The 11,486-nt window shown below is 42.9% G+C and overlaps 1 protein-coding gene and 1 pseudogene across 5 annotated transcripts in view; one reads left to right on the forward strand and one right to left on the reverse strand.

The window, feature by feature from the left end:
* Nucleotides 1-6,183, forward strand: part of TUBD1 (tubulin delta 1) — a 31,530-nt gene extending 25,347 nt beyond the window's left edge. For all 5 annotated transcript variants that reach the window (XM_006154607.3, XM_006154609.3, XM_006154608.3 and 2 more), the window contains one exon: nt 5,093-6,183. The gene's annotated coding sequence lies outside the window, so the exon portion shown is untranslated. The remainder of the gene's footprint in view (nt 1-5,092) is intronic.
* Nucleotides 6,184-7,857: 1,674 nt separating this feature from the next.
* Nucleotides 7,858-9,184, reverse strand: LOC102496138 (proteasome subunit beta type-3 pseudogene; annotated as a pseudogene).
* Nucleotides 9,185-11,486: the final 2,302 nt, after the last annotated feature.

Consider the following 11,486-nt stretch of genomic DNA (forward strand, 5'->3'; position numbering starts at 1 on the left):
CCCCTCCCCACTCCCCCCAGGGGTTTTGGCGCACACACACACACACACACACACACACACACACACACACACACATGCACCGGGCCTGTTTTTCAAGACACAGGGTCCGGGACACTTAACTGTGCAGTTGGCCTGCTGGGATCCAGCCACCTTAACTACCAGCTGGCCCCAAACTACAATACTTTCAATACTGCCTTCCTCCTGTGTGTGAAAGGAACAAAGTTGAAACAACAAAGCAGAGTGTTGATTCTGTTTTGTATACTATGCCCACAGGGGGGGAAAAAACAAACTTAAAATGGGGAATAGCATGTTTGCAATGAAAACGTCTATTTGATACTTGACTTGTAAGAAAAAGAAATTGAGTGTTCTGTAAAGAACTTTGGAATTATTTTACTGATTCTGGAATTGTGGAACTGTCCAAGAAAAGGGAATATTCTGTTTCGCCTTATGTTCCTAAATCTTTCCTCTTTAATTCCAAGAAGGATTCACTAAATATAAACTGACCTTTCACATCACAATTTTCAGCTAAGAAATGGCAATTCTGTACTTGAATATATTAATTTTTGAAATGAATACTTTGAACCACAAGAGGGAGATGTTGTCAAATGCTAGTTTCTATTGTTTCTTTAACAGGGTAAGATTTTCCACCCTCAGCAGCTGTTCAAACATAAATTTCAGGACTTTGGTAATAAATGTTTACCATGCTTTAATATGAAAGTAAATAAGTCAATGTATGCTTTGTTTGCTTTTCTTAAACTTTTCTGAGAAAGCTGGGTTAGATTTTGTTTCGAATTTTGGAATGCCAGAGCAGAAATTGTTTTTATTCAATTATTGCTTTAAAATTATTTATAGGTGTGTAGCGGTAAGGATGACGGTTATATGCTTTGCAATAAAAGGAATAAGAGCTTTCATCCACTTTTTCCCCTAAGTTGAAAACATACAGTGCTTGATGAAATTGACACACACAGATGTGGGTTTCATTTAGGACAAAACACAACACATTTGAAAACTGGCAACTGAATTTCAACGGGATGATGTATTTTAATAAAACACATCACATGCAATGTATTAACAAATGTAAAATGGGAAACAAATAGGAACATTTGCCCTTTCTGCCAAATCTACCAATAGTGACTTTTATTTTTGTATGGAAAAATGATAGTTCACAGCTTCACTGGTTTCTTCCTTCTCTTTCCATATGGAAATGATTACCTTTTTGCTGTTTTTCTTATCAACTGTTGCTATGCTTTAAAATACTAAACCATATCTTATTTCGAAGGAATGTAAAAAGTGGTCTGCTCAGCTGCTAAAAGGCACACCCCACTGATGCAGTTTGTTAACCTAAGTATACTTGAAAAATAATTAGATCATAATTTTTACAAAATGAAATTAAAGTAATTGTTTACCATCGAAGAGATCCAAATAATGATATAATTTCCCCAACTAAACTAACATTAGTGAAGACCTATAATGGAATTAACTCACCAGGGGTTTAGCTGACTTTGAGGATCCTTGCTAGAAGTTTAAAAAGTCAGCAGTTGAAATCATTTAATATTTGAGAAAAATCAGTGAGGTACCAATAGGGGCAAGTATATCTCTAATTTGGCAGCTAACGGATTAGCAACTGATAGAATCAACGGCAGGCGAATATTACAATTAAACCCTAATTACACAGAGTTTTGGGTTCATTCACTTATGAGAGTTGACCTTTATTTTTGAGAGTTGACTTTTTTTATTAAGTACCCACAGTTCCATTATTTGATATGTGTGGATACATACAGACATATGTTTAAGCTTGTTTTATGTCTGATTCTTATTTAATTTTATTTATTAACTTTATTATCACTTTTTTAATTTGACCAGAGTGAGACACAGAGGGGGAGAGAGAGAGAGGGAAAGTGCAAAAGCAAGCCACCAGGTCCAGGACCCAAACCGCAGCTGGCTATGTGGGAGTGTCAGCGCCTTAACCACCATGCCACCCGCTGTGTCCCTGTGTATTATTCTTTTTTTAAAAAAAGAATTATTTAACTTTATTTATTTTATTTATTCATTTTAATTTGATCAGAGACGGACAGAGTGGGGTTGGTGGAGTGAGAAAGCAAGCTGCTAGGTCCAGTACTCCAACTAAGGTCGGCCATGTGGCAGTCCAGTGCCCTTAACCACCACACTACTACTGATCCCTGTATTATAATTCTTTAGTTTTTTGCTATAGGTGTGAGTACTCACTGTATTCAGAGAGAGAGAGAGAACCTCCCCAGGGCAGGTGGCCATGCTAAAATCTTTTCTCCATTCTACTCTCAAGATTTTGGGCATGCATGTACATATGCCAGTGTGTTTTTCAAGCCGCTAGATCTGGGACTTGAACATGCAGTCAGCCATGTGGGATCCAGCTGCCTTAACTTCCACACCACCTGCTGGCCCAAGCTTGTTTTATATATGTTTACATGGACCTCCCCAGGGCAGGTGGCCATGCTAAAATCTTTTCTCCATTCTACTCTCAAGATTTTGGGCATGCATGTACATATGCCAGTGTGTTTTTCAAGCCGCTAGATCTGGGACTTGAACATGCAGTCAGCCATGTGGGATCCAGCTGCCTTAACTTCCACACCACCTGCTGGCCCAAGCTTGTTTTATATATGTTTACATGGAAGTCATTTTTTTTTTTTTTAAGAGAGATTTTTGCTATAGGGCGCATGTGCTCGCCAGAGAGACAGGAAGTGAGAAATCACCCCCTGGGAGGATGGCCATGGCCATTCCATAATCCCTTCTCCATTCTCCTCTCAAGATTTTGGGCATGCACACATGCACACATGCACATGTGCCTGGTGTGAATTTTAAGCTGCTGGGTCTGAGACTCAAACCACAGTAGACTATGTGGGACTCCAGCAATGTAACCATTAAGCCATTTACTGTTCTCCCCCCCCACCACCCCTTTTTTCCCTTCTGTTTGTAATAACAAGATTTTTGCTCTTGGAATTAATGGTTTTAAGTTTAAAATTGACACAAGGAAGCTGGTGTCAAAGCTTCACTATATGGGGTGGCATTGGAAATATACTTTGGGGGACAACAGATGACATATGTTGCTAGACTTCCACATGGCCAACCATGGTTCAAGTCCTGTACCCAGAGGCTTGAAAATCACACTAGCCACACGTACATGTGTGCCCAAAATCCAGAGAGGAAAATGGAGAAGGGATTATGGCGTGGCTATGCCTCCTGGGGAGGTGATTTCTCACTTTGTCTCTCTCTCTGGCAAGTACACTTGCTCTATGGGAGAAAAATGTTATTATTTTTTTTTTTTGGAGAGGTTTTTGCTATAGAGCACATGTACTCACCAGAAAGACAGAGAGAGACAGAAAGCCAGAAATCACCACCTAGGAGGATGGCCATGCTGTAATCCCTTCTCCATTCTCTTCTCGGGATCTTGGGCACACACACGCACCCGGTGTGATTTTAAGCCCTGGGTCTAGGACTCGAACTGCAGTTGACTACATGGGAGTCCAGTGACATAGCCATTATGCCAATTGCTGGTCCCCAATAAATAATTCTTTAAAAAAAAAAAAAAAGGAAATGATTTTGATTTGTGTAGAGAAGATGGCCAGTCAGCCAGGATATTAGAATAATTAATTCCAGGGCCAACAGGTGGAATAGTGGTTAAGGTGCTGGACTCCCACATGGTCAATCATGGTTCAAGTCCTAGACCTAGTGGCTTGAAACTCATGCTGGGTACATGTGCGTGAGTGACCTCAATTCCAAGAGGAGAAGGGATTGTGGTATGGCCATCTCCCCTGGGGGTGATTTCTTGCTTTCTGTCTGTCTGTCTCTCTGGCAAGCACATATGCCCTATAGCAAAAAATCTCTCAATAAAAAAGAAGGAATTCTTGGGAATATAGATTCAGAAAACTTGAAAGTGTTAATTTCTTAGATTAGTGGGTAAATAAAAGTTAAATAAAGTAATTCTCTTTTTTTTCTTTTTTTGAGAGGTTTTTGCTATAGGGCGCATGCACTCACCAGAAACTCAGAGAGAGGTAGAGAGACAAAAAGCAAGAAATTACTCCCCTAGGAGGGATGGCCACACTACAATCCCTTCTCCATTCTCCTCCTGGGATCCTAGGCATGCACGCATACATGCCCAGCATGAGTTTAAGCCACAAGGTCCAGAACTCGAACCACAGTCGACCACATGGGAGTCCAGAGACATAGCCATTATGCCAACTGCTGGTCCCAAGAAATTCTTTAAACAAATAATAATTTTAAAAGAGGGGGAGTGCTGGCAGGTGGCGTGATAGGCACAGAACTCCCACATGGCCAATAGTGGTTTGAGGTCCAGACCTGGTGGCTTGTTTTCTTACTTTCCCTCTCTCTTTCACTCTGTCCCTCTCTGGTCAAATCAAAAAAGTAAATAAAGTTAAATAATTGTTTTTTAAAATAAATATTTAAAAAAACAAAGATGGGTGCCAGCAGATGGCATGGTGGTTAAGGGCATTGGACTTCCACTTGGTCGACCACAGTTCAAGTCCCAGACCTGGCGGCTTGCTTTCTCACTTTCTTTCTCTCTCTGGTCATATTAAAATAAATTAGCAACTAAAGTTAAATAAAGTAATTCTAAATTTTAAAAAAGATTACTGAGTAAATGGGTTGTCAAACATTGTCCTTCAGAGCCAGGATGCATCCCTATGGACACTTGAGTACAGTGTTAATTCAAACTGCTTCTTTTTTGAGCTTTTCCCCTCTTATGTTTCTCCTACATGTATTTTGCTTAAAGGCTCTTTAAGCTGTACACCTTTTTTTCTTCCAGGTCTCCCCCAAGCCTATTCAATCTACAAGATCTTTCCCTCTACTTCACCCATCACTTGAAACTTACTAAGTGTACCCTTAATTCACGTTCTCGGGCAATTCATTCATCCAGCTGGTATCTCCCCAGTGCCAAGCATTGAGCAAGATGTCAAGGATGTAGGGATCAATACCACAAAATCTAAATGAAGAAGCTTACAGTGTAGTGTTTCTTTGGATGTCTGTGCTACAATTCCAGTTTCCTGATTATTGCTTATTATCTTGCTATGTACATAATCACCTTTTTTTTTTTTTACAGGAGAGAATGTTGTCCATGCAAGAATGATGACCTGGGAGCCCCTCTGGGCTTTAAACACTGAACTGTGTCCTCGCTGACTCCGTGCGCTCTGTAGACTTGACTTTGCAGTGTATATACCAGCGATTCTTTTCCTGACCACCATGTTTATCACACTTGATTTCCTGTCCAAAATTTTGTTTTAAAACAGGCTCCATATGTCCTGTCCCACCATTCTCTCCCCATGAGTGCAAGGTTTGGCAGTCAGCTCTTTCTGTGATGCCAACAATGTACCAAATGTGGCTCTACTCAGCAGCTTGTCATCTTGGGCAATCATTTATTTTCATTTAAAACATATTTGCTTATCTGTATCAATCCCATTGTTTCCTATGAGTTTCAGGGATGTGAGCTTTTATATTTTTAACTAACTTCCTAGTCTTATACCCTAATATGTCTCAGATGATGCAATGCAGCCTTCTTAATATCAATAGATAGAATCCCATTTCCGCTAGTACAAATGCTTGCACAAAGAGTTAAGATAAACAATGGAACTATGTCCCCATTTCTGGGAAACACAGTGGTGTGTCACTGTAGGAGAAAACATTTCATTCAAACTATAGAAAAGGAAAAGTTTTAATCATTTAGACTCTAGGGAGCCAATGAAGCAGGAAGAGATGAAAAGTAAGGCCAGGGGAACTGATACTGCCCCCAAAGCACTGCTAACTTTGTTGAAAAGAATTTATTATTATTATGTTAATTTATTTTCAGAATCTGTTATAGGACATGGGCGCTCACCAGAGAGAAGCAGAGAAAGTGAGAAAGCAAGCCATCAGGTCTGGAACTTGAACCATGGTCTGCCATGTGAGAGTCCAGCACTTTATCATCATGTCACCTGCTGTCCCCAGTGCTAACAACTTTTAGGTATTCAAAACAGGCTTGATGGTTTTTGAATTATAAACTTTACCTAATGATAAAATATCTTACCTAATGATAAAATATCTAAAAATAGGGCTAACCCATGGCCTTCTAGTGAAGAGAGCTGGAACTCACATGGCAAATCGTATGGTTCGAGTCCTGAACCCAGTGGCTTTAAAGACATGCCAGGTACATGTGTATGCATGCCCCAAATCCTGACGAGAGGGAGAAATGGCAGAGAGGGGACTGCTGTATGACCTCCCTCCTTGGGAGGTGATTTCGCTTCGCCCTATCTCTATCAGGCAAGTGCATGCACACTCTAGCAAGTTCAAAAATACAGAAATACTGAAGAATATTTTACAAGAACAGTTTAAAAAGAAAGAGTGGGTGAAATTATATACTGCTTAGTGAATAATTCAGTTTTATGTGAATTTATCTCCTTGGTCAATGAGGGAGCACCAATATAGTGGATGCTTTTGTAGCTCTCTTAGCTGATTTGTATCAATTATTTATGGGGTGAATACACAAAAATTCAAAGATTCTGTACCCCTATTCTACAATAAGGTAGCTATTGACTATGTATGGCTACTGCTTTTAAGTGTAAAATGCACAGCAGATTTCAAAGACAATGTGAATGAAAGAATGTAAAAATTACTATATTAAAACTGTGTTATACTATTTGGGACCTCTTGGGAACCAGCAATTAGCGATGGCTATGTCGCTGGACTCCCATGTAGTCGACCGTGGTTCGTGTCCCGGACCCGGTGGCTTAAAACTCACGCCGGGCGCGTGTGCGTGCATGCCCAAGATCCCGAGAGGAGAATGGAGGAGAAAGGATTGCGGCGTGACCATCCCCCCTGGGGGGTGATTTCTCGCTTTCTGTCTCTATGTCTCTCTCTGTCTGTCTGGCGAACCCACACACCCTACAGTGAAAATCTCTCAAAAAACAACAAAAAACAAACAAACAAAAAAAACTATTTGGGACCTCTTAGGTTACATAAAATACTCAGGGCTAGCCCATGGCATGGTGGTTAAGGAACTGAATTCACCTGAGTGTTCTAGTCCTGGGCCTGGCAACTTGAGAAACATGCCAGGCTCATGTGCACGTGTGCCCCAAATCTCAAAAGTAGAGAGAAATGGAGAAGAAGGTTTGCAGCGTGACCATCCCCTGTGGGGGGTGCTTTCTTACTTTTCCTCTCACTGTGTCTTTTTCTTTCTGGTGAGTGCATGTGCCCTCTGACATATTTAAAAAAAAAAATTCAAATTAATTTCACATATTTCTTTTTACTTTTTAAAATGTAGCTAGTGAAAAATTTGGGGATTGGCCCTATAGTCTAATGGTTAAGGAAACCAGATCCTGTTTTCCTTAACAGCTGATCTCACACTTCAAATCTTGGTCCTGGAGGGGTGAAAAACACTGAATGTGTGCATGTGCATGCCCACCCTTCCTTCCCCCCTTCCCCCCCCAGAGAGGTTTTTGCTATAGGGTGCGTGTACTCACCAGAAAGACAGAGACAGAAAACAAAAAATCACCCCCCCCGGGGGGGATGGCCACACCTCAATCCCTTCTCCTCTTCCCCTCGGGATCTTGGGCACACACGCACAACCGCCTGGCGTGAGTTTAAGCCACCAGGTCCAGGACTCAAACCGCGGTCGACTACATGGGAGTCCAGCAACTGCTGGTTATGTCAACTGCTGGTCCCAAATGTACATGCCCACCCTAAATCCTGACAGGAAGGAGAAATGGAGGAAAAAGGATTGGGGCATGACCATGGCCCTTGGGGGTGTTTTCTCTCCTTCATCTCTTTGTCAAGCACAAAGGAAAGGAATGAGCCAGTAGAAGAAAAGGAAGGGCCTTTTTCTTTTTTAAAGAAAGGCTGTTAAAAAAAATGTGGACTCTGGGAAGAGGGCTAGTCCATTCTGGCCTTCGGTGTTCTGGTGGTGATCTTATCCTTCTCAGTGACGTGGACGATGACGCCGATGCCAGGCACTGCGTCCCGGTCTACAGCATTCAGCATGGCCTGGGAGATGGTTTCAAACAGGTGTTCCGGGTCCATGTTGGCCTCCCAGAGGGACTCGCACATCCCGTACATTTGTTCGGAGCAGGTGCCGCTGACCGAAAGTCTTCAGTCACTGTGGGACAGCCGATGAGGCCTAGAGAGCAAATGAAGGGCTTAAAGGTCTTTGGGTCCAGCCAGCAATGACTGGCTCAGTGTAGTAGGGGCCAAACCGTTTCTCATACAGGAGGCTGGCCACCATGCTCATGAGGGTGTAGGGCTTGATCTGCCGGCCCTCCTTCAATTCATACAGGTTCAGCCAGAACTTGAGGTGCTGGGCAACAGGACCTCGGTGGGGAGCCCAGCCAGACCGATGTACAGTCGGTCACCCACGGGAAAGATCTTCTGAAAGTCCGTGGTCACCATCTGCACCTGGATTCCGAAGTGCCTGTCTACAGTGATGGCCACAATTCTTCCCTTTCACGGCCTTGACGGCCCCTCCATTATAGGACATAATAGACATGAGTGCGGTTACTAAGACCCCCAGCTGTTGCTGCAATTCTAGTAAACCGGTTCTGTCTGGAAGGGCCTTTTAAAATTGTTAAATTAGCTACAATTATGGCTTCCAATATGTTTCTATAGAATAGGGCTGTTCTAGGTGTTTTAGGAGCAAAGTCCTGGAAATTGTAGAAATCAGTTGAACAAAGCTTGTCCTCTCTAGGTGAGAGGTCATGGGAACATGATAGTAAGAAACATGACATAGGGTAAAAGTTGGGAGTTTCCTTTTTGGGGAAAAAAAAAAGACCTTTGCTTAAGCTTGACTCACATGATCAGTGTGAAAGAGGCAGGATGTAAGCTTAATTCAACAAACATGCACTGAACACCTGCAAGGAAAGACACTGCTTGAGGGGTGATACACACATGACGTAACCTAGCCCCTGTCCTCAAGGAATTCCCCACTTAGTATATTCTTTGCTGCAAACGTATTCCTGACTTACAGTAGAGACTCCATTACTGAACAGATCAACATAAATGTCGAAAAAAAACCTCTGTAAGACATGTAAAGCTATAAAACCAAGCACACAATGAAGCCCATTAAAGTTCCCGTTATTAGAAACGGATTGAACAGCCGTGAGATGAAACCAAGGACCTAAAATATAATGAAAACCACTTTGTCTCGGGCTGGCCCCACAGTGCAGTGGTTAAGCACGGCATTGGGAGCTGGATCCCACATGGTTGACCACCATTCAGATTCTGCCCTGATGGCTTGGAAAACACACCCTGGGGACCGGCAGGTGGCTTGGTGGTTAAGGGAGCTGGACCCCCACATGGCCGACTATGGTCCCAGACCTGGCGGTTTACTTTTTCACTTTCTCTCTGTTGCTCTGTCTCTCTCTGGTCAAATTAAAGTAAATAAATAAAGTTAAATAAAATAATTCTTTAAAAAAAACATACTGTGTGTGTGTGTGAGTGTGTGTGTGTGTGTGTGCGCGCGTGTGCATGAATGCACCCAAATCCTGACAGGAAAAAGTAGAAGGATTGCAGCGGGACCATGCCCTTTTTTTTTTTTTTTTTTTTTTTTTTTTTTGAGGTTTTTTTTTTGGGCGCGTGCGCTCACCAGACAGAGAGAGACATAGAGACGGAAAGCAAGAAATCACCCCCCAGGGGGGATGGTCATGCCGCAATCCCTTCTCCTCTCGGGATCTTGGGCACGCACGCACACGCGCCCGGCGTGAAATTTAAGCCACCGGGTCCGGGACGCGAACCACGTCGACTACGTGGGAGTCCAGCGACATAGCCATTACACTAACTGCTGGTTCCCAGGACCATGCCCTTTTGAGAGGCGCTTTCTCTTTCTTCTTCTATCTCTGGTGGGGACATATAGCCCTTGTTAATTTTTTTTTAAGAAGTATTTATTTAATTTTGGGGACTGGCAGGTGGTGTGGTGGTTAAAGCACTGGCTACTCCCATATGACCAACCACGGTTTGAGCCCCAGACCTGGGGCTGGCTTTCTCACTTTCCCTCCCTCTGTCTCTGTCTCTTTCTGGTCAAATTAACAAACGAATGAATAAAATTAAATAATTTTTAAAAAGAATATTTAATTTTATTTATTATTACTATTTTTTTTTTAATTTGACCAGAGAGAGAGAGAGAGAGGGAAAGTGAAGAAGTGAACTGCCAGGTCAAACTGTTTCGGCCATGTGAGAGTTCAGTGCCTTAACACCATGCCACCTGCTGACCCTGCCTCTGTTAATTTTTTTAAGAAAAGGGACCAGCAGGTCGTGTGGTGTTTAAGGCACTGGACTTTCACATGGTTGACTGTGGTTCAGGTCTTGGACCCAGCAGCTTGAAAATCATGCCAGGTGTGTGTGCATATGTGCCCAAGATCCTAAGGAAGAGGACGGAGAAGGGTGGCATGGCCATCTCCCCTGGGGTGGTATTTCTCACTTTCTCTCTCACTATCTCTGTCCCTCTCCAGTGAGCACAGGCACTGTATGACAAAATCCTAAAAAAAAAAAAAAAATTAAAATGATTAAAAAAAAATATGTGATCATGCAAGTGTGTGTACATGATAGAAAGAGAAACATCCCCATCAGCGTCTGGTCACACCGCGATCACTTTTCTTCAGCCCTCTAGCTCCTCAGGATTTTGTGTGTACTCAGGCCATTTTAGGTCCACCAGGCCTGGGATTCAAAGTGTAGTTAGCCCTGTGGCTTCCAGCACTGCAGTTCAGCGCACCAAGGGCTGTGCCATTGAGGCTGCGCCCTAAAATAACTGATTTTTGCCATAGGGTGCATGTACTCACTGGAAAGAAACAGAGAAAGTGAGAAATGCCCACCCCGGGCGGGTGTGTGTGGTCATACTGCAGCCTCTTCTCTTGGGATTTTGGGCATACATGCACATGTGCTGGGAGTGATTTTAAAGCCGCTGGGTCTGGGGGTTGAACCATAGTCAGCAATGTGGGAGTTCAGCACGTTAACCACCACGCCACTGCCGGTCCCCCTAAAATGATTTTTACAAGGATATTAACATCTGGAGATGATTTGAGGGATGGAGGAGTGAGTCTAGCAAATCAGGGCGGTAACAGGGAAAGCGGCGCAACACCCGTGTCCTGTGAACTCCCAGGGACGCGGCATGCAGGACGCCTGGGTGCCCTGGGTTCATCCGCGGGGCAGGAGAGCGGAATGGCAGACTCACAGTGGGGTCTTACTGTCTAATGAACCACGCTTGCTTCCTCCACTGAAGACGGGTCAATATATCACAGCACAAATGTCGAGGAGCAGTTCAAAAACAAGTAGATTTAAGTACAAAAACTTTTGTGTATGGAAAAAAACAAAAACGTTTTACTTCCTCCTGCAGAGACCAGGGATGTCTTTTATGTTTGGATGGATTTTTTACATCTGAAGAAGAAAATGTAGAACATCTGAACACTTCTTTGATCTCCACATTTTTCTAAAAGCACCAGTTTTCAGCCTACCACCCTCCCTTTTCCTCCTTAAATCGT

This window comes from Tupaia chinensis, unplaced genomic scaffold (assembly GCF_000334495.1).
Source record: "Tupaia chinensis unplaced genomic scaffold, TupChi_1.0 Scaffold000416_1, whole genome shotgun sequence".
Classification (NCBI taxonomy): Eukaryota; Metazoa; Chordata; class Mammalia; order Scandentia; family Tupaiidae; genus Tupaia; species Tupaia belangeri.